The following is a 20,878-nucleotide window of genomic DNA, read 5'->3' as shown; positions in this document are numbered from 1 at the left end:
CTATGAGAAAATAAAATTTGATGCAAAGCAGTCACAAAGCTTTCTACAGGCATTCTGGAAGCACAGAATCAGAGCTTTTCATAGGCATAGCTTACAAACAAACAAAACAACAAACAATACCAAATACCACCAGCAACAAATAAAGTCATAAAAGGTTTTGTGTGGTGTTGGTGCCACCAACCTCTTCAGCCAATAATAAATTAAAAAAAAAAAACAAAAAAAAAAACTTTAAACCTGACACCTGGACAGCAGGGCACCATGTGGCACTTTCAGACATTAAATAAAGCCAACAAGCAAAGAAAAAAATAAAAAGGAACAAAAACAAACTAAGCCACAAAACCCACTTCTGCTACAGTAACTGCAAATGAATGACCAGAGATGATCTTTGACATTCATCCTGTATAATTTTACTACTTGAATAGGTTCATTCTCAGAAATTATTGCTTGGCTGGAAAGAAATTAGGTACAATTCTGAAGTACAGTTGTTATGAGTTGTTTTATATATTTGTTGTTAAGGCACTGAATCATGTTACAATCTCTTTGTAGGTAGTAGAAATGCTGCAATTTCAAACATCCAAAATTTTCCATTACACACAGAGATCTAATTAAAACTAAATGGGGAATTCATAGTTTATTTTTAGTTGATTAAAATATAAAGATTATATTATAAAGATTTAGAAAGCCCTATTTTTATAGTTTGATTTCTATAAGACTCAGTCCAACTTGATCAGTGTGCTTTCTGAGTTTTGTTGTAGCTGTTCCAAGTTACGCATTATCTTATAGGAGAGTAAGCTGCACTGTTAGCTTCAAATCCATCTTACAAATGGTTACAACTGAGAAAATAAAGAATCTCTTTTCCAGGTGTCTGCAATTTCCAGTACTGTGTATATACTTCTGTAACTTGCTAAACTCACTGAATCTCTAACTTCGCTACCTGTTCTGTCTTGCTCTCAAAAAGAAATTTGCTTTTTTGACTAAGAATTAGTTTTTACTCACTCCCTTTTTACCTCATTGTCTGGTTTCAAGATTTCTTTCAGGAGGGGCTTGTCTTTGTGCTATCCTTACATATAAAAAATTACCAAGTGTTCTCAGAGAAATCTGTGAGGGCATATGAGCCTGGATTCCCTTTATGCTTCTCTGGTGGAAGTATACTTGTTATTTTGCCACCAATCAGAGGCCCTGATGCAGCTGTAGGGGACTGGAAAGGGACATTCTTCCTTTGTAGCAGTAAAATACTCACAGCCTATTTTATCTCAGAAGATGCACTGTGCCTCTGAAGCAATGAAAGCAGAAAAATGCTGCAGCTGCCATGAAGAGGCAAAAATTCAAACTAGGTCCAGATTTAAATTTCAGAGATATTCAAGCATCAGCATTACTCACCACTACCTTTACTTTTTCCAAAATACAACGCAGGTAAGAGCTCACATTTCACAAAGTTCAAGTGTTTTTCAGTTTAGAGTTTGGGCTCCAGCCTTCTGAGAGACCCTCGCTTTGTAACATCTCAAAATACAGTTCAGTCAAAAACAACATTCTCCTAATGGAAAGTTTTCTCCCATTTCTTCACTTTATAAAGCCCTATTTTGCCTACAGGATTCATTACTGTGTTATAGCTCTTCATATTAGACTAGGCTTTCAAGGTAGCCCTTGGAGAGACTGTATTTCTACTTCATAATGATTTTACCATAGGAAAAATTTATCTAGAAAGATGCCTGGAAAACAATGAGGCCACCAGGGATATTTTTTTTTGAATTTTTTTTTTTTTTTTTTTAAAGAATCTAACTCTCCCTTATTGAGTAATCAGAGGGATATGTTAAGCTTGCTGCATTCTCTTTCAATCTTTTGCTTGAGTATTACATTATGTAGTACTGTGCAGTGTGAGAGGTCAAAACATTTGGGTCAGTGCAAAGCAGAGAGTTACCAAGCATGCTGAATGCAGGTCGGAAACAAAACTAGGTTTTGGAGTGTAGAGCTACTGCTCTTTCACTTTGTCACTCAAGCAGATGTTGCCAAAGGTGAGGAGGAAAGGAGTAATGATTTTTTTTTTTTTTTTTTGTCCTTGAATTTTTTAACTTGGCTGCCAAACCATGCACCACCTGAATAGCCAGACACTGCACAGCTAAGGGTTAGATGCTTTTCAAACCTGTCTTCTGCCTCAGGGCTATCAGATGTGCAGCTGAGGTAAAGAGAAAGATTTTTCCACTGTCATTCTCTATAACTTGAGGACATGCTGCTCACTGCAGTAAGTAATGGTGGGGTTGCTTTAGATCATGTGAGAGCTTATTTAATTTAGGAGTTCAATAATATTGTTCCCCTCTTTCTTCTATTTTAAGGAGAGTTCTGCCTAGTATGGGAACAAGCTGCTAATGAGCAGAGGAGGACTTCATCCCAGACAGTTGTTAGAAATCAGGGTGGAAGTTAATTTAGCCTGAAAGATCCAACCAAAACCATCTGTCAAACATGTTGCTTTTTGGTAACTGTGGCCTGCCATATACTCCTGTTACCTTTTAATTGGTGGGAATTTGTGCACAGGAGAATTTCAAGATCTGGTAACTTTCTATCCCATTACCAGGCTATCCACTCACCTGCTGGTACCTAAGAAGCATTCAGCAAATAAGTCTCCAGACCTAAGGAACTGGAGAGAGACACCAGGTCTCTAGATGGTCATTGTCATGCTTTCCAGTGCTCAAATAGAAAGTGCATTTCTTGCTGCTGTACCAAGATTTAAGGAAATGCATACTACTTTTTACAGACCAGAAATTAACGTACGGTTTCAAGATATGTAGCACCAAGGGTTACAAAGAGTTAGGAGAACCGCACCTACCTCTTCCAAAAGAGATCACGCATCGTTTCCTACAGCTTTTCTTTGTGCATGCACCATATATACCTCCATTGTGATTCCATGTATTCTCCTATAATAGAGTTGTCCAAAATACAGTGCTGGAAAATTGTTCTTGTGTACCTTACAAAGCAATGGAGGATTGACCTTCTGGAATACTTGGGACACATTTTCGTCCAAGTCGCTGCTGTAACTCTGTAGGAGCATAGATCCTGTGTGTAAGTGAACAATCAGACAGCAAGGTTGGCTCATAGAAAGAAAAAGAGTTTGGGAGGGAGAACTACTGTCATTGAGGAAAGATCATTTGAGAACAGCTCCTACACAAGACTGTAACAATATAAGGAGGTGCACTTCAGAGTAGAAATACGAACCCTAATAATAATATTTTATACTTAAGAACATAATCTCATTTTAAGAAATGTTGGGTTTTCCTCCTTCCAAAACTGTGCTATCTTGATAAGACTTTCAGGTTACAAACAAGCAGATAAATATCAGAAATTGGAATTGCACATAAATAGGACATAACTTCCCTTCTGTCTCCCCATTACCCCCCCAAGTATTTTCATAGTCACACATTTTCCTGTGAAGCATAACCATTACTGACCCCATGATCAATTACTAACAAAATCTCTCAGAAAACCCTACTTAATAGGGAGAAACATGAAAACCTCAAGAAACAAAAGGTATCTGATTTCCAAACAGAATGCCTATTTAAGACCAAACCTCATTAGGGACAAGTCCTCCAGGCAAACATTCTCTCATTATTTATTGTCATGGTTTACTGCAGATTCCTCAGTGTAATTCACAGTTGGCTTTTAAATAAATCTCTCTGTATGGCAAATGTGATATTCCTTCATTTAAGCAGCAGGGTTAGCTTAAAACTGAGCAAGACCAAAATTTCATATTTCAAAACTCATAAACAGCTTAGAGCATGACAATAATGCAATGACAAGAAGAAAAAGTACAACTGACAACATATGGTTGAAAAGTAAGGTAGCAGTGGTTATACAACATGATAATGAAAGTCAGACTGCAAAGCAAAAGCAATTAGCAAACAAGTGATGATAATGAAGAATTACTTATGGTGAGGAACTTCTCTATAATGAAAGGATGGTTCAATGTTCTAATCAACAGTTAGGGCCTTAAAGCCCTGGATTTAAAACTCACCATCCTATCCTTGGTCCTGATTTTTAGAGGGTCACCTGGGCCCAAGAGTCTCAAAAGTTGAGACTGATCTGTTGGTGAAGTTGGCCCACAGCTCTTACAGCTCAAGTGGGCACCTGGAAATGGGCAGGAGGCAGCTGGAAGGCTTCTCTTTCTCCTAGGGTCTACTACGGTTTTATTCCTTTTCTTATCCAGGAGATGAAAGTCTAGGAGACCTCCCCACATATTTTAATTACATCAAAGGGTTAACTATGATTTTGCCTAAGATGAAGAGTGCGTGACCATCATTTCCATTTCTTTTTGCAATAAAATGCTGAGAATGGTTAAAGAAGCCCAGAATACCTCAGTAATTTGCATCTCTGATTAGAACAGGCTGAAGTTCTCTTCAAGGAGAAAGTCCTCTGGTGTGATCCATTTTTCTCCTGTAGCTAAAAATTCTTGGGCTGATTCAGCACGTGGGCTGATGAGTCGGCCCCTGGAAGCACTCACCCTGGTTGCTCTTGAGGAAGCTGGAGGGGCAGCACAACGGAAAGTTTCTCTCCTCACCAGAGGACACGCACGCAGACCAATGCTTGCCAGGACAGTGCCTCCTCCATCCCTTACCTGGCTCAGAGCACAGCATCTACCACTACTCATAAAAAAATTCTGTCTCTTAAATTTCATATTTATCACTTTGCATAACAGGCTTTCTAAACAAACAGAAAGCTGATCAGGATAAATAACAGAATAAGTGAGAACAGTTTTTTTTTTAATCTCAGTGTGTTGAATGCAGATATTAATATGAACAGACTGCCTTTTTTAGTGTACCTATTACAGTGTCACACCCATTCTTTGCTGAATGCATACCTACAAGATGGTGTGTGTGTGTGTAATAAAACTCCTAGTTTATTAAGCATTTTTTCTATTCTGCTATGTCAGTCTAAATCCACTTTCAATGCAAGAATGATGGAATTGCTCAATATATTGTGTATAGAAGGTTACGACCTGTGCAGTCAGCCTCTGAAACACCGTCTTTTTACTTCCTGGGGTAGCTGAAGTGAATTATAAGGCAGAGTCTTAAAGCCATAACATTTTGCTAAAGCTGAGACCTCTGAATATGCAGTCTTCAAGCATTTTTGTCTTCTCTCTCATTCCCAAATTACTCACAATCTGTGTAAGATTTCAAAGATGAAAACTGAGCATACTGTTTTTACTGATTATCTTGTTTCTGAACAAGGTCTCATTTCGACAACAGCCCAGATGGGTGGATAGCCTTTTGCATATAATAAAAAGACCACTATTTCTTCATCCTTTTGTGAATACGTGTGGAAAGAGACATCTTAAAATTGTTATTATACCATCAAGTAGAAAGACCTGAGTACGATTGGTTTTAATGCTGCAGAGGATATACCACATTGAGCCACTCTTGTAACCCAGCCCCAGGAACGGGTGAATGCTTATGGTCTAAAGGGTGCGGAAGGAATATTGTCAATGAAAATCAAAGACAAAAGTAAAACCCTGCCTGCCTTCCTCTACACATGAAGATAGTTCTATTAGTACACAGACTGACCCAGCCAAATTGGAACACCTACTGTAAAGTTACCCCTCTGCACTTCCACGTTAATTAAATGTAGGCAAGAGCTCCAAGCAATGTTATTTTTCTTCCACACACAAGTGGCTATACAGCATCAGAAGAACACTCAAAAGATAATTGACAAACTAAAATTCAAGTTACTGAAATTTATGATTGTTAGCTGTTGTTCAGTAAAGTATTTCAACACCAAAATTTCAATAAAACTGCTGTAAATATTCAATGCCTATGATACCAAGGTTCAGCAGATTCTTCTGTTAACACAAGAGGTCTAACCTAGGGAACTTGAAGACTTCTCTGGCAAGATCCTCTGAACAGATGCAATTTAAATGACCCTTTGAAAAATAAAGCCCTATTTCCCCATACCTCAATGGTACAAAGCCTTGAGGAAAACGCAAACACAACAAAAGACCTAAAAGCCCAATCTTAACCTCAGCGTGCTCAGGGAAGACCACTCTGCCTCTGAGTAGGGGCAGAGCAGGCTGTCCTGCTCACAAAATGTTCTCTTTGTTCTTTACAGAACTCACCTTGTATTGCTGATAACTCACTTCTTTCCAAGTGTTTCAGGTTTAGGATTCCCTTTGATGCTAGATTCTCCGCTGGGAACAGTAAACCACCCTAACTTTGATGGAGCCACAATTATTACCTATTGTCAGCTACTCAGTTGCTTCCTTTGAAACTCTTATTTATGTCACCGTTTCATTTTGGAAAGGTTTCCCCCTTGGTCCTTTCTGATTTCAACCATGCCATTCAGGAAAGTTATAAATCAGATATCCTGAGAAGCACATAGTATTTTGATATAAGATACACAAGATTTCCTCATTCTTTATAATGTACATGACTGAAATGGCATCAGCCACACCAGCAATCTTTTGTCAGCTCTGTCTCTACCTGTGCTGTCTCCCTGTCTACTGGAGAGGCAGCTGCAGTGCGAGTCATGAGAGCACAGAAACCTTCTGGTGTGGGGCCGAGGGGTGCCTTGCTCTGCACACGTGTTGGCACCAATGTGCCAGCTGCTCTGGAGCATTTAACTGTTATATCAGGAGCTTAGTCTGGTAATGGTAACCTAAGCTACAAGCAGCAGGGAGGTATTTGTGCTGTGCTTTGCTTAGAGAAGCATTCGGAGCCTGTGACACTGTCTGACACTGACTGATTAAGATACAGGTACTGCGGTGCTGTCAGGAAAGAAGAAAGGACTTGCAGTGCTGTTGCTGCTCACGGATCTCCAGCAGAGCAGCAGCAAGGCACCAGCATACAGCAGCACCGTGCTCTGCCAACTCTTCTGAGAATTACTGCCTAGCCAACCCTGAAGCGATTCAGTATGCACCGCATTTCCAGCACAGTCTGCCCCTCCACACAGACTCTGAAGGCTATATACCACAGGTGATCAGAGCCTTGTGACTGGGGAGGGGATTGTGATGGGAAGAGCTGAAGGAGGTTTGAGAAGAACAAAAATCTGAACACTCTAATGAGCTTTATCAGGAAACCATTAGGAAGACTGCTGCTGCAGCAAACAAGACCAGAACCTAAAAGGGAGACAAACAGAGCTACTAAACTATGCTACAGGTACAGACAGGTCTTCATTTTCTCAATGGCTTTAAAAACTGCCATCTTTAAAAAGGAAGCATCCAAATCTCTCTCTGAAACCCCTTTTTCCTTGGTATCCCCAAAGCTCACTCTACACCATTGGTTTGAACTGTGAAAGGGATTGCTTTGCCAGGCAAATACACTTATTACTTATGCACTCTGTCTTGAGGATAGGCTTTTCAGTTTTACTTAGTTTAATTCTTAGGGCTTTCTCTGGTAGAAGAGACAAGATTTTCCCCACATACCTTCTCTTGGCAAGTGATGAAGTGCTATTTTCCTCTTCTGAGGGTGATGCTGAAGCCCTCAGGAACAGTCACATAAGTTTATATCCAGGATGTCCAGACTTAGGAATGCCCTTCAGCTCAGATCTACATTTTCTGCCTTTTGGGATCACCTCTCCTCCTTACAGCCTGTGCTGGCAGGAATACAAGCAACAAAAAGTCATCTCAGCTGTCATCAGAAACCTGAGATCTCTTTAGACTATAATTCTCATTTGTGTGCCAAATCAGGTGTGTTTTTTGTCTTCTTCGTGGTGCAAGTGTCCTTGTCCTCCATGAAGCAGATGCTGGAAGAGACTGGAAGGATTCTGTTCTTTTTTGCTCTGTTCTCCATTACAACTGGGCTGTTTTAATCTCAGCTTCCTCAATAAATATTTAGTGGGCAATTAACATTTTCCCTCCTGCTCTGACTAACAGAGTTGATTATTGCTAGGGTCAGGTGATTACATGAGCTAATTAATATTCACAGGCAGCAGTAGGAAATAAGTACAAACCCCATCTCCTCAGCTTTAATTACAATATCAGTGTTATCAAATTCCATGTGGATACACCTCCCAAATCAGCTCCAAACAATTTCAGATGTGTATACTAACAAGATCCACAACACCTTTAACTCATGAGCTGTCATTACAATATAATTACTCTAATGCATCTTTACTGCACAACACTCGCCAAAAATAAGAACCGTTGAGTATACCATGTAATTATAGAATAAAGATGTTAATGTAAGCTTCCAGCTTTAAGTGACTCTCAGCATTTTTCTAGTTCCATTATTCAATGTTTGTTGGCAACTTGACTGCAACCTATTCCCCTTTCTTTCAGTATTTTCATGACATACTTATGCAATCCTAGCACTGCAAAGTCCCAGGTAGCATTGAAACCCCTGCAGAAATACTGCATAAGATTCAATAAGGTGGCAACAATTGGCCAAAGCTTCTTGGTTTTAGCTCTGGGGATACAGATGAGAAAGGCAAGTCAGGGAACAGGTTGCACCTTGCTGAGCTACAGGGCAAAGTCTGGGCCTCGGGTAAACATGACAGAAGAGGTTAAGAGAGATATGATGAAGAATTGGTACTGGCAAATTAAGATAGGGAATAACCCTTCATTAAATGTTGACAGATAAAGAAACAAAAATCAACCAGTTAGGGAGAACAGGATAATCTTCAGCTGGCCTTTGTGGCAAAGAGAATCGTCTGTATTTCAGAAGACAAAGAATAAGCAAGTGGAATAACTTGTCGGAGGCCAACCCAGAAGGGTTACCTCTCCTAATTGTAGCTCTACAAGCAAACAGAAAGACAAATAAGAATTCTCTGGTATGCTTGATTTCCAGAAATTGACTAAGATAGGAAAGAACAAGATGGATAATATAGAAGGTTTTTGGAAGAAGCATCCCTCCTCTGAAAGGCAAAGGCCCTTCTTGAGTCTGTGCCAAGTAAACCACAAGAAAAGTGCAGCTGCTTCTTGGAGCAGTACTTCATCTTTGTTGAAGTTTGAGTGGAAATGAAAATTAAGAGCTGCTAGGCTGATCTTCATCTCCATGCTTCACCTGTCAGATTTATACTTTATCTCTTTGCTGATGTTCTATCGTATCTCAGTCTGTTCACCTATTAACTGTTTTGTGGTCATATAAGGATCATACTTGATGAAAGGTACAGCTATCACTTTCAACAGAATAAACTATTCTTTTCTCTCTGGAAAAGACTCAAACAGAAAATGAAAAGATATAGAACTACTTTAGAATAAGTTTTTTTCTTTAGCGGCTAACTGGAACATGGAAGAGGCAGTTCCTATGACAAACTTCTTCCCTGACAGTCATTTTGATTCTACACCTTAAAGAGTTGCCTTCAGAGACAGAGTCAGCCAGGAAGAGATGGGGATAACACAGTTTCAAGTAAGCTAGAAGCTAGCATGTAATTCTGTTTGAATCCAGAATTCAGCTCACTGCTTAGGGTGCATGTGTAAGAACAAGGGCAATATATATAGTTCATACAAGGAAATAGAAAGAGGATGGGAACAGACAGGATTTGTGGTTTCACAGGGGGTCATTTCTGATTTTAAGGAGATTTGTCTGCCCTGTTTCTAGGGCAGAAGGCAGGAAGTTGCTAAATGGAAAAGGAAAATATTGTTCTACTTGAACATCTTACTGGCACTGTCAGATGATTCACAGGCTCTGGAGAACACAGACATTACCAGCTCAGCACATCTCTATACCAATCACCATTTGTCATATGTGAGTACTTCCCACAGTCCTGGTTTTGTGTATTATTTGCTGGAAATGTAACAAACTTCATACTGAACAGCAAAATAAAAACAGTACTTGATTGTTTTATTGAATATTTGCCTATTTACTTGGGAAAACTTCACTTCAGGATTCTTTATGCAATCTAATAAAAGGACCCCCACAGCTGTCTTCTTTTTGGAGAAAAGCTGTCAACATCCCGTATCATTTTCTGCATGTTGAGTGAAGTACTTGAAAGTCCCAGTTCCATTTTAATGTCTGAGAAGCTCTCCCATTTGTATGCAGCTGGAGAGAGTAGTTTTATCCTCATTTACAAAAGCCACATGATTGATTTCTTGCTTTAAACAAATACCATCTCAAACTTTTTTTTTCACCCCTCTCTTTCCCCCAGCATACAACTTTCCTCTTGTTAGACATCAGTGTGCTCAGATCAGTGCACAGAACTGACACCTCACTCGTTATACAAAACCACCAGTGCCATTTCTTTTTTGATCTCCCTGCACACAATCTGCTAGAATAATTCCCAGATTAACTGTTCATTAATATAACTCTTGCAGAACAGTTGGGGGGGGAAGGGGAAAGGGGGAAACCTCCTGATCCTGCAAACACTTCACCACATAGGAACCGTCCTAATGCAGCCAGAAGGCTAATGTTGAGTATTCAATACTCAGTACTCTTTTCTATGTGATTACCACATTTGTTTGTTTTCTCAGGTACTTCAGACCAAAGCATGCCTTGGTACAAAGGCACTCCATGGGAGAACCCCAGGTAAATATGCCTACAATTGACTTGTACATGCAGCTTGCCATTCTATCTTGCCTACATGGAGATGTAGCAACATTCACAGCACCATTCAATGTTAACTCTGGTGCAACAAACATTTTTACAGGTACAAATCATTTTTACAGGTAGTAGGAAGCATCTTCACCACACACAATTACATAATGTTTTCATTGTTTCTGTCATGAGGGAAGATTTTAGCTGTGAATGCAAAGGGAAATTTGCTGTAAGAGTCACAAAGCTTAGTACCACACACACATCATAACTGAGCACAGTGTGCATACACTTCGTCACACCTTCACACTATAAAACAGAGAAATTATACTTAAAAAGCATTTTTTCCCCTGAAGGTTACAGAAAATTTAACAGCTCCACTATAAGCCATAAACTACCAACAGTTAACTGCCAGCCATTATCAGCTTCCCTCTGCAGGCATGCCAGGTATCGCAGCCTAAGAAAAACCAACTGAAACCACCTCAGGTGGTAAAACTCCAAGTACAACAAGTTTGGAATGGTGCTAGGAGCTCATGTGAAGCAGCTGGCCTGAGAAGCCAGAGTGGGGGGCTACCCCCAGTGGAGCTGATGTCACTTACATTCAAGATCTCTGTTCCACATTTCTGTTTTGAATCAAAGTTAAACTAAAAACACAGAACACTTTCAAAATTTCTAAAGGTAATTAAAATGGTGATTTTAAAATTTTTTTTAATTTTTTTTTTTAATTTTTTTACATTTGAAAAATGTTATTTTGTTGCTGATTATTTTGTCTGAAACAAATGGAATAAACTGTAGAAATTCTGGATGAGCCTTTGAAACATCCCACTGTGAATGCAACAGATTTGAGAACCTCAGGGCTCCTGGGGTCTGTTTATCACGTAAATTAGATTAGGAAGCTCATAAATAGGTACAGGCACATCTTAACCAGCATTCTTGATACCAACAGTGCCCAGTGTTGCGGTTGCTCCCACTGGTCAAACTTTCCTTGAAGTGCCAGGCTTCCACCTCCACAGGCTACGGTTTGGGACAGTAGTTACTAAAATTAAACAATTTTTAACAGCGTAGAGGGGAGACCATGCTGCAAAAGCCCCAACATGAGCCAGAGACATCAGAAATTTGCCAAATCAACCAAAAGTGCTTACAAGGTATTTGATCTTCAGGTTCCAGCTGCAGGCAGCCTGTAAGTTGCCTTGGAATCACAGATCCGTAGCAGAGCAGCAAATAATAGAGATTTGCCTGTGTTTAGTGAGCTTGCGGAGATGACCCACAGAGCTTCCTGAGAAATAAATTTTGTTTTCAATAACATAGTTTTCTAATTAAGCATTGCTAAATGGCAAATTTCTGCTTTTTTATCTTCTTAAGCTCTTGCAGGTATTTTCTGCGTTTCTTCTCACTTGTAGCTGTATTTCCCTAGAGTGCATGGGAACATGCTATCTTTATGTGTAAGAGAGAGCTTTGGGATCTGTAAAATCATTTTGGTTACTGCAAGATCATCAGTGCTACAAGAAGGATTACTTTAGTGGGTGAGAAGCCTTTGCATACCTAATGTCACATACATAATGTGACTATTCTATGTTAAATTGTTTTATTCCTTTATGGTGCATGAGTGCATTACAAAGTGGCTGTTGTATTTTTCTGTCTCCTCAGGAACATTTATCACTACGATGAGCATACTGCACTGATTCCAACTAAGCCCCAGACCCCTATTGTGCTAGGCGCTATAGCAACAAACAGTAAAAGGCAGTCCTTGTTCCTAAAGACATTTCCATCTAAATGGACAAGACATTGCCAGAGATTTCTCTTTTACTCTTCAGTTCATAACAGTTGCAAAACAACTGGAACGGCATCAAGAATTACAACGAATAGACTGTGACAATACCAGCTGTGGGATGAACCCACAAGTAGGTGGGAGACCCCAGGCCATTAAAAGACTGTGTGCAATCCTGATCCCACACAACCAACATGGAAACTCCTATCAACTCTAACAAGAACTAGGATTTTCCCTCTCCATTCCCATTTCACCAGATACACATCTATATGGGGTGATGAGTGTCACACAGTGATAACTCCAAATTAGCTCGGTTCTAAAAGCAAAGTTGCACTACTGACCTGTTGTTCCTATTGAGATATCTGGGAACTTGTAAACAGAAGCATCTCTTCTGATATTAGGGAACTTGCTACATTCTAGATACTATTTACTTCCATCGCATAACTTTCCAGCCCTAGCAGGAGAATCAAGTAACTTTTTTTTTTTTAATCCTTTCTAAAAGATGTAATGCACATTAAAGCAGAGATAGTTATCATTTCATACATGCAGGTCTGTTTTCTGAACATTCTGACTATGAACGTAACATAATAGAAGTTGGAGTGATTCTCATTTTGCACCTGCAAGTATATCACAAAATTAACCATCTTTATTATTTTGCAAAACTAGCAGTACACTTCACTAACGGTACAGTCACCTCAGTCAAAAGAGGAATGAACTTTCACTTAACATGCTAAAAATATAGTTGAGAAACCTTCAAACTCAGACTATGATAAAATAGACTGTGTTGGCTGAGCAGATCAGCAGCTGCTGCTGTTCAGGCGCCTTCACCCTAAGAGCATTCATCTTTCTTTCCACCAAATTTAGAGATGATGTCAGTGCAGCCAACCCTGGGAGTTCAAAAAAATCAGAAGACAAACCAAAATAGAATCACAGGACTGATATCAAAGTATGAAGGATATTGAAACTGAAGCGTATGATTTGGGGAGGGTGGGAGGGGATGATGGTCAGTCCTTAGATTTAATTCATAGGAGACACTCTTCCCCCTTCCAGTTGTCTGCTCAGTTCTGGCTGTCTGACACGCCCTATTTCAAGGCTGAGAGGCAACGCAGGATAATGGGAAGCACAAAGAATTGGGAATCTATTTAAAGTTTATTTAAAGTTCAATTCTCCATCATATGTAAAGCCTAAATCCTGAAAATACCTTATCTGAATGCTCAAGCCGATTCATGCAAGCAGCCCCAGCAGAAAACAGTAGGGGTCCTCTCCTGCTTGACGTTTGTCGCTTACATAAGTTATTATCATTGCACTTTAGAACTGTTACTCTCTGCCAAGTTAATAAGAAATACCTAAGAATGAATTGAGCCTGTCACTGACTTTCTCTGATTTTGGGCAAGTCCTGTATCATTTTCTATCCCCTGCTCTTCGTAAAAAGATGATAACATTTATTCTCTACAAAGTACTTGGAAGCTTCCAAATAAAAGATAATAATATTAAGAGAACAAATAGACCACGTTCCAATGTAAACTGAATCCTAGAGAACGCAGCTGGAAAGAAGGCTTAAAAATCAGCTAAAAGTCTTTCATAATTTAATTTCTAAGAAAGTCAAACCCATAGAACTGAACTTGAGCCACTAGAGATCAACACTCAAGAGAAAGGTCTCATTTTTCCTCACTGCAAACAAGACTCTATTTCTCATTTCACAGTCTGGACATTTAGCACTTCAGAAGTATAAGCAGATCCTTTTCTGGAAACCGCAGTTCCTCAGACTTAACATTCTTCATTCTGAAGTTTACCAATATCTAGATATGTTTTTTTTTTTTTTTTCCCCCCCCTATATAAATCCAGTTAAAATTCTACATTTTGCATTTAATTCCTCCCAATTTGGATTTATTCTGAATGTGAATTTTCTGATGTGTTAAGATAAAACAGCTTGCTAGAATAGTACTCACTAAAAATAATGGAAGGCTTTCATCTTTTATTAAGCATTTGAAATGACTAAATACTACTCACAGAATGGCTTAATTTGAAGAGGCAAACTGATATATTTTGTTAATTAGACCATTAAAAAACTAATTTAGGTGTAAATAAGTCTAGGTCATTAAATCTTAATGTACAGCATTAAAGTGAAACTTCAGTTTTCACACTTTATATTAATGTTAATTTATGACCCTACAAAGTAATTTTAAATAGAATTAACATCAAAAGAACCTACTTCACCCCATCCTCTTGTTAAAGAGAAGAATGTATTGATAGTAATGAAAAAGTGTCATTTCTGCTCTGTCCTCCGTTTATCATTTACATATATGTATATACACAAACACACTTCTGTCTAAAAGAGTTTGTTTATACTTGGATATAAAACACAGATATTTTGAAATCAGTTATCTACACGAATACATAGAAAGCACAGAAAACAAACAAACAACAAACAGCAATAATCAGTGACACTGCTTCTAATTTTCAGAATAACAAGGACAAGCTATTTCAATGAAATCATGTAATTAGTCCAACATGCGATTAGGCAAAGCTAAAAAAAGGCAATACCAAAAGGGTCAAGTCTTGGAACAATTACCATCTACAATGCTAAAATGTAACAGAAAGTACAGTGATAGTAGAAGGGTGGCACAACCCCATGCTGCAGCAAATCAAGACAAGCCCAAGTGCAGCAGCTACGGACACAGAAACAAAGTAAGAAAGACCATTTACCTTTGAAAGACCTCAGATAGGCAGGGATCTCCACTGAGATGCCCTCACCCCTGCTGCCAACCATTAAATGAGGTCTGAGAAGGGGCACACCCTGGCTCCACCCCTTCCAGTTACTCAGGTACATTGCATGCACCTGAGCTCCCCTGGGTTGGCCCTGCCTTCCCACCAGGTGCTCAATCACTGCTTCAGGCTGTGACTTAGCATTTCCACTACACCATCACAAAGTTGTATTTTCTGTTTCTCATAACTTTATAAAACTGGAACTATTTGGACCAAAAGTTTCTAGGAAATTTCAAACTCAGACTGATTTTAGAAAATTTCAGAAAAAAAAAAAATCAGAAAATTACCAGAGAAATTCAGCCACTTCTATGAGCAAGGAACAAGCTGATTATAGGGACATATTTTATAGGAATTTAATATAGCAAAGAGATTGAAGAAGGAATTAACAGAAACTGGAAATGGACAGTAGAGTACAGGAGAGACAGGCTGAGTGCTCTAGAAAACAGGTGCTATACCAGAGAATGCTATGGATCCTGGAAAATGGAAAAGAATGAGACTGGACGAAGAGTGGAAAAGGGAAGGACTAAAAAAAAAAAAAAAGTGTAGGGAATAAAAGGACTCTTGTTAAGAAGAAATCGTAGGTCTTAAGAAATACTTATTAAGAAGAAATTTCAAGGACACCAGAATCCCAACACTATTGTAAAAAGCAGCAATTTTCATGTATTTCCACATACATAAGTCAGGGACCAAAATTTAAAAATTCCATAGTATAATAATTAGTCATTCTTTTCAAACGCATCCTTTAATGAAATGTTACAAGTTCTCTCTTTTCAAGAGGATGCAGAAATGTCTGTTCTCTGTCGTAACAGCCAGGGAGGGTTATATTAACTCCCATCAGCAGGGATGCTGCCCAACATTTACAGGGATGTTCTGTGACTCTAACATTTGACTGTACCTGTTCCTGGACTCGGTGTCTAGTTGAGTTGTGCACATACAAAAATAAGGATCTTTAAAAAGACTTACATTATTTGCAGCCTTCCAAAATCACTTTGATATGCTACACTGATAAGCAACCTGTCTTTCCTTGCCTTCTAGATAACAATCTCATATGAGTCACAAGTGTTTCACTGAAAGATTGTACTAAACATGGGTGTTCCTGCATAGATATTGGCAAATTGAGGGTAGATGCAGATTTTAGACTTAAGAAAGAAATTTTTCATTATGTGGGTGCTGAGACACTGGAACAGGTTGCCCAGTGAAGTTATAGATGCTTCATCCCTGGAAATATTCAAGGCCGGGTTGGATGGGGGCTTCAATGGACCTGGTCTACAGGAAGATGTCCTGCCCATGGCAGGTGGGTTGGAACTAGATCTTTAAATGTTCCTTTCCACTGAAACTGTTTTATTATTCTAGGATAAACAGTGTTATTGCAGTCAAATAGGAGTGATTGCTTCCACTATACATGTTCTTTAGAAGTGTGTGACATACACAGTTGAGCATGACACAAGAAAGTTCAAAGAATGTTTAAACACACCTCAGGGAGCCACTATGTTTTCTACTGGCATTACAGAAGAAAGACTAATTGCATTTGCACAGTGCAAGTGTTTTATTTCTACCACTGCTCTTAATTTTTTTTTTTTTTTTTGGTAAAGATTTAATGCAGTCTACTTAAAGAAAGTTATAATAAAAAGCAGGTAATTAAGGACTAATCAATCAGAGATTATTGGACAGCCTGAATATATTTAGGTTCTACCATCTGAGCTATGCTCGTTCCTCCTGATTTTCTGTAATATCAGCAATAGACTAGAATTCTTATTGCTGGCATCAAGGTGGTGTAATATCAACACTATTCTAGCTCCAAGTGCAAAGCACAGCACTATGTGGGCTACTGTGGGAAAGTTAACTCCATCCCAGCCAGAGCTGGTACAATTCTTTTGGCAAACATAGTCAGGATTGCCATATTAAACACATTTGTTTTTACTGAGAACATAAAGATGTCATTTGAAGTGTATGCACACCACCTCAAAGTGCCCTTCATGAGATGTGTGAAATTGATGGAGTTAACTGAGTGAAAAAGCACAGTTGGTGAGATTGTCATGGGTTCGTTACATACACAGTGAATTAGGAGGTACAAGCTGCAGTTGAACTACTTGTGTCTCCAGCTGATTGAAATGCCACATGTTAACATGAATAATCCGTTTGCAATAATAAAAAATATGTCTTAATGCTAATGGAATAATTATGTAATTTTCTTTTGAGAAAAAAGGGCTTTCCTGATTTCCATTTAGAAAGTTCACAGAATTTCCTAAAATTAAAACTTCCGCTGTCTTGGAAATTCTCTTACTTGGTTTTCAATGTTATTACATATCCAATTATCTAGTGGAGCTATGTGACAGACAGGCTGCAGTCTGTGGTCTAACATGATCAAATTTGACACTGCTTATTGCTTTCTTAGGTGTCTTTTTGACAGATTACGGTTGGTGTACAAAAGTCTAGGTGGAGGTTGTTGGATTATATGATCTTCCTTCGTAATTTATCCAAAATAATCTTTAGCTTGAATTTGCTTCATTACAATTGAATTCGTTAAATCTAAAACAAGTGAACCTGCCACTGATCTGCTGACACACTGAGTTCAAGTTTCTTCTTACTTAGTACACTGTGGAGTGTTTAAATGAGAATTCTCTGCTCCCCTTGGACAGGTGAAGATTGATTCCAGTGGTGTTGCAATCAGACTGTAAATCAAGGGAGTTGAGACTGACAGCATTTCATTGGTATGACCAAGAGAAGAGCCAGATTATTCTTTGCCAATCTCTATGACTATGGAGAACCATTCTAATATTTCTTCTTTTCTTACTCGTTCACTACTGATATTGTGACAGGATTTGTAATACCATTAGGCTGTGATGCCAAGAGCAATCCTTTTAAAGAGTGTGACACTGAATACAGTCTGTGGCAAATGATGCCTTCAGTTAAAAAGTATAACTGTGACAGAACTCTCCCAGAACCTTTAACAGAGAATGTCTTGACCAAAAAGTGACAAAAGAGAAAACACTGCTTCAGCTTCTGTATCACAGCACTGAGACAGAAAAATCTCAACTGAAAATTTCTTTTTGTGCAATGATTGATCTCACTTTCATTTAAAGTACTATAAGTCACAAGGAATCACTGAAATCAGTTGGAACTACAGCCCTATATATTAGATGTCATAGGTATAAAAAAATTGTAAGATATTTTTAATGGGTCACTTAGCTCTGCTCCTTAGTTTTATTTTGGCTCTAACATTTATCAGCCTTGCTTGTCCAAACTAACTCTTAAAGTAGAAATATTTAGTGAGGTTTGACAGAAATGAGCATACTACACTGGATATTCAAATATCAAGTAATACAGAATTTGTCATAAAGGGTCCATCCACTATTCTACAGTTCCTCTTACACTTTATAGGACCACAAAACATCTAAATGACAGTAAGAAAAAGATAAAAGTGTTCCTTCTTCATCATATTTCTCTGACTCATGAAATTTGATTATCTGTACAATCACAGCTACAAATAGTATTAGTAAATAAAAAATTACCCAGCCCTATTAATAAGTACACGTTATCTGTTCTCTGTTCCATTGAAAATTCCATGGGCTACCTATTTCCTTTTATGTGTCCTGAGTTCACTGGCCATAATTGCATGAGATATTTCTTTCACTGAAATATGGAATGCAGAACACCCCTATTGCCCTTCTGAACACTGGACTATTTTCCAACTGCTTCCTACTCTTTCCAAACAAAACCACATTAGGATGAGAATATCACTGGTATGAATTGGTAAAGGCAGTTCATATCTTCTAAATCTTTATAGTCTTGAAGTGCTTTTTATGTAAATCTCACTAGCTTGCTGCATTTTTATGAGATATCATACACAGTCCATTCTATATTCCGGTTTTCTCTATCACAACTGGGAACAGCTGTACTGGAAAAGAAAATTTAGCTCTTAAAAAGCATCTGTTATGTCATCATGGTGTCTTGAAAGAACTATAATAAATGAGGAATGCTATGTTTCTGATTATTACACTCATTTGCTAGAAACTTGGCCTCTTCTCTGTTTTTTTCTGTTGCTGTTTTTGGGTGGGTTGCACTTGTCATTTTTTTTTTTTTTTTAAGAGTACACCACCAAGATACAATATTATTGTCACGGCATTTTGTTCCTCTAGAAATCATTTTGTCTGGTCATACTTTATGGTCTCTAAAAATGCATCTCCAAGTGTGATCCAGTTTTCTATTGTAATGCTGCAAACAGATAAAATTAAAATAATACTGATGAAATTGACTATGTTTTGTGTCATTACTGGTTCACTGATCACTGTGTATTCCATTACTATCTGTATGCAATGCTTCAAGACCACACATGTATAAATATTAAACTTAATGGAATTAAATGATGACACAGAAATATGGAATAGATAATTAATGATTAAGCAATTAATACTCTTTCTTACAAGTCACAAACTGTTCTATGAGGCACTTCAGTCTTGCAGGGCAAAATTCAATGCTAAATTCTAAATTAACGAGGTAATTGTAAAATCACAGACTACCTTTTTCATCTCCTGTTACTATAGACTGTTTTTAAGCTTCTCAGCTAGTTTTTTCCTGATCAAAAGAGAAAGTAGTTTAAAGGAAAGCTTTTCCTCTGCCTTTATTGGTCACCTTTAAGTGAATATTTGAGTGATGGGACCTCCTCAAGTTTTACATTTAAGAGACACTTAATGAAAAGGTACATCATTCTTAAATAGTCCTTAATTGGTTTGTGTGATGTCTGTGTCGGTACTTAGCAGAGGATTAAGTTTCACACTAAAGGTTTATTTCTACTAACCCTTCACTCATGCCGAGTATCCCTTTCTCTCTTGTGCATAGCCTTATTGATTTTTCCCAGAGTAATTTTCTTTCTCAGTTCTACAATTCTAAATCTTTTTCTCTGTAGTTTTTATAAAAGAACAAAATAATTTCTTCTAGATCTCTTATCTCAAGTAAATTAATTTTAACTTTATTTGTTTTTGCTTGTAAACTATAGCAAACTGTCTAAAATTCACTGTTTCTATCCTGTATATAAACTTCAAAACAACACATTATGCCCTTTCAGATGTAATTGCCAGTATTTCCTTGACACATGAAATTAGCACATGATCTCAGTAACTCCTTTAATTATTGTCACAGCCTGTGGGCCAAATGCTATCTTATTTGCACTGCAGTTCTCTTATAACTCTGAAGTAGCTGATTTTTCTATATATTGTTTCAGTTACTACTACAAATACTCCAAAATCAATGCCTCCTATTTTACTACATTGGCCCACAATGTGAGAGGAAAATGTTGGTGGTATGGCAGTAAAGGTTGAACCTTCTCACTAATACTCCATTACGTTTTGTTGCCATGTAACAGATGGCAGCAGAAGGGCAGTCTGACAGAATGGCATCTGACCTGGGAGTGCCTATAAAGCAAAGGCGTGGCACTGAATTCTTCTGTGCGGAAAAAATGTCACCCATTGACATTCATCAATGCTTGTTGAATGTTTATAGAGACCAAACTATTTGCTCTAGCAAATAACCTTAATTATGCTTTATCTGTTCTAGCTCCAATGGGAATAAATTAGAAGCATTACTTTCAGAGCAACCTATGTACTTTCAATCTACTACCTGCAACTGTAGCTCTGAATAAGAAAAGAAAAAAATATATATATCAGTAAAAGTATTATTCTACAAAACCTAAAGGTGAGGTATATTTTTCAAGGTATTTCAATAATTACTGATTTGATACAAAACTCAAGAGCTTTTTAGACAGCCTGACCCAGGCTTGATCTATCACAGATTAGTAAGTTCCTCTTTTGAATATAACAACGAGCTTTGGTACATTAAAAATATTTTTCTAGTGGTAAGGAACAATATGTCTGTTGATAAATTAAAATTTCTAATCCCA

At 38.0% G+C, this 20,878-nt stretch overlaps 2 long non-coding RNA genes across 4 annotated transcripts in view; one reads left to right on the top strand and one right to left on the bottom strand.

Annotated features, from left to right (window-relative positions):
- LOC128082113 (uncharacterized) overlaps window positions 1-20,878 on the bottom strand; it is a 124,450-nt gene that overhangs the window by 7,398 nt on the left and 96,174 nt on the right. For all 3 annotated transcript variants that reach the window (XR_008207551.1, XR_008207550.1, XR_008207549.1), the window contains one exon: window positions 2,822-7,572. This is a non-coding gene — a long non-coding RNA (uncharacterized LOC128082113). The remainder of the gene's footprint in view (window positions 1-2,821; window positions 7,573-20,878) is intronic.
- On the top strand, window positions 8,206-19,062 carry LOC128082115 (uncharacterized). Its single transcript, XR_008207557.1, has 3 exons — window positions 8,206-9,665; window positions 10,388-10,442; window positions 12,096-19,062. It is a non-coding gene; the product is annotated as an uncharacterized LOC128082115 (long non-coding RNA).

Source organism: Tympanuchus pallidicinctus, unplaced genomic scaffold (genome assembly GCF_026119805.1).
Source record: "Tympanuchus pallidicinctus isolate F22 unplaced genomic scaffold, pur_lepc_1.0 scaffold22, whole genome shotgun sequence".
NCBI lineage: Eukaryota > Metazoa > Chordata > Aves > Galliformes > Phasianidae > Tympanuchus > Tympanuchus pallidicinctus.
Note: the sequence above shows the minus strand (reverse complement) of the source record. Positions and strands in the feature narration are given on the sequence as shown.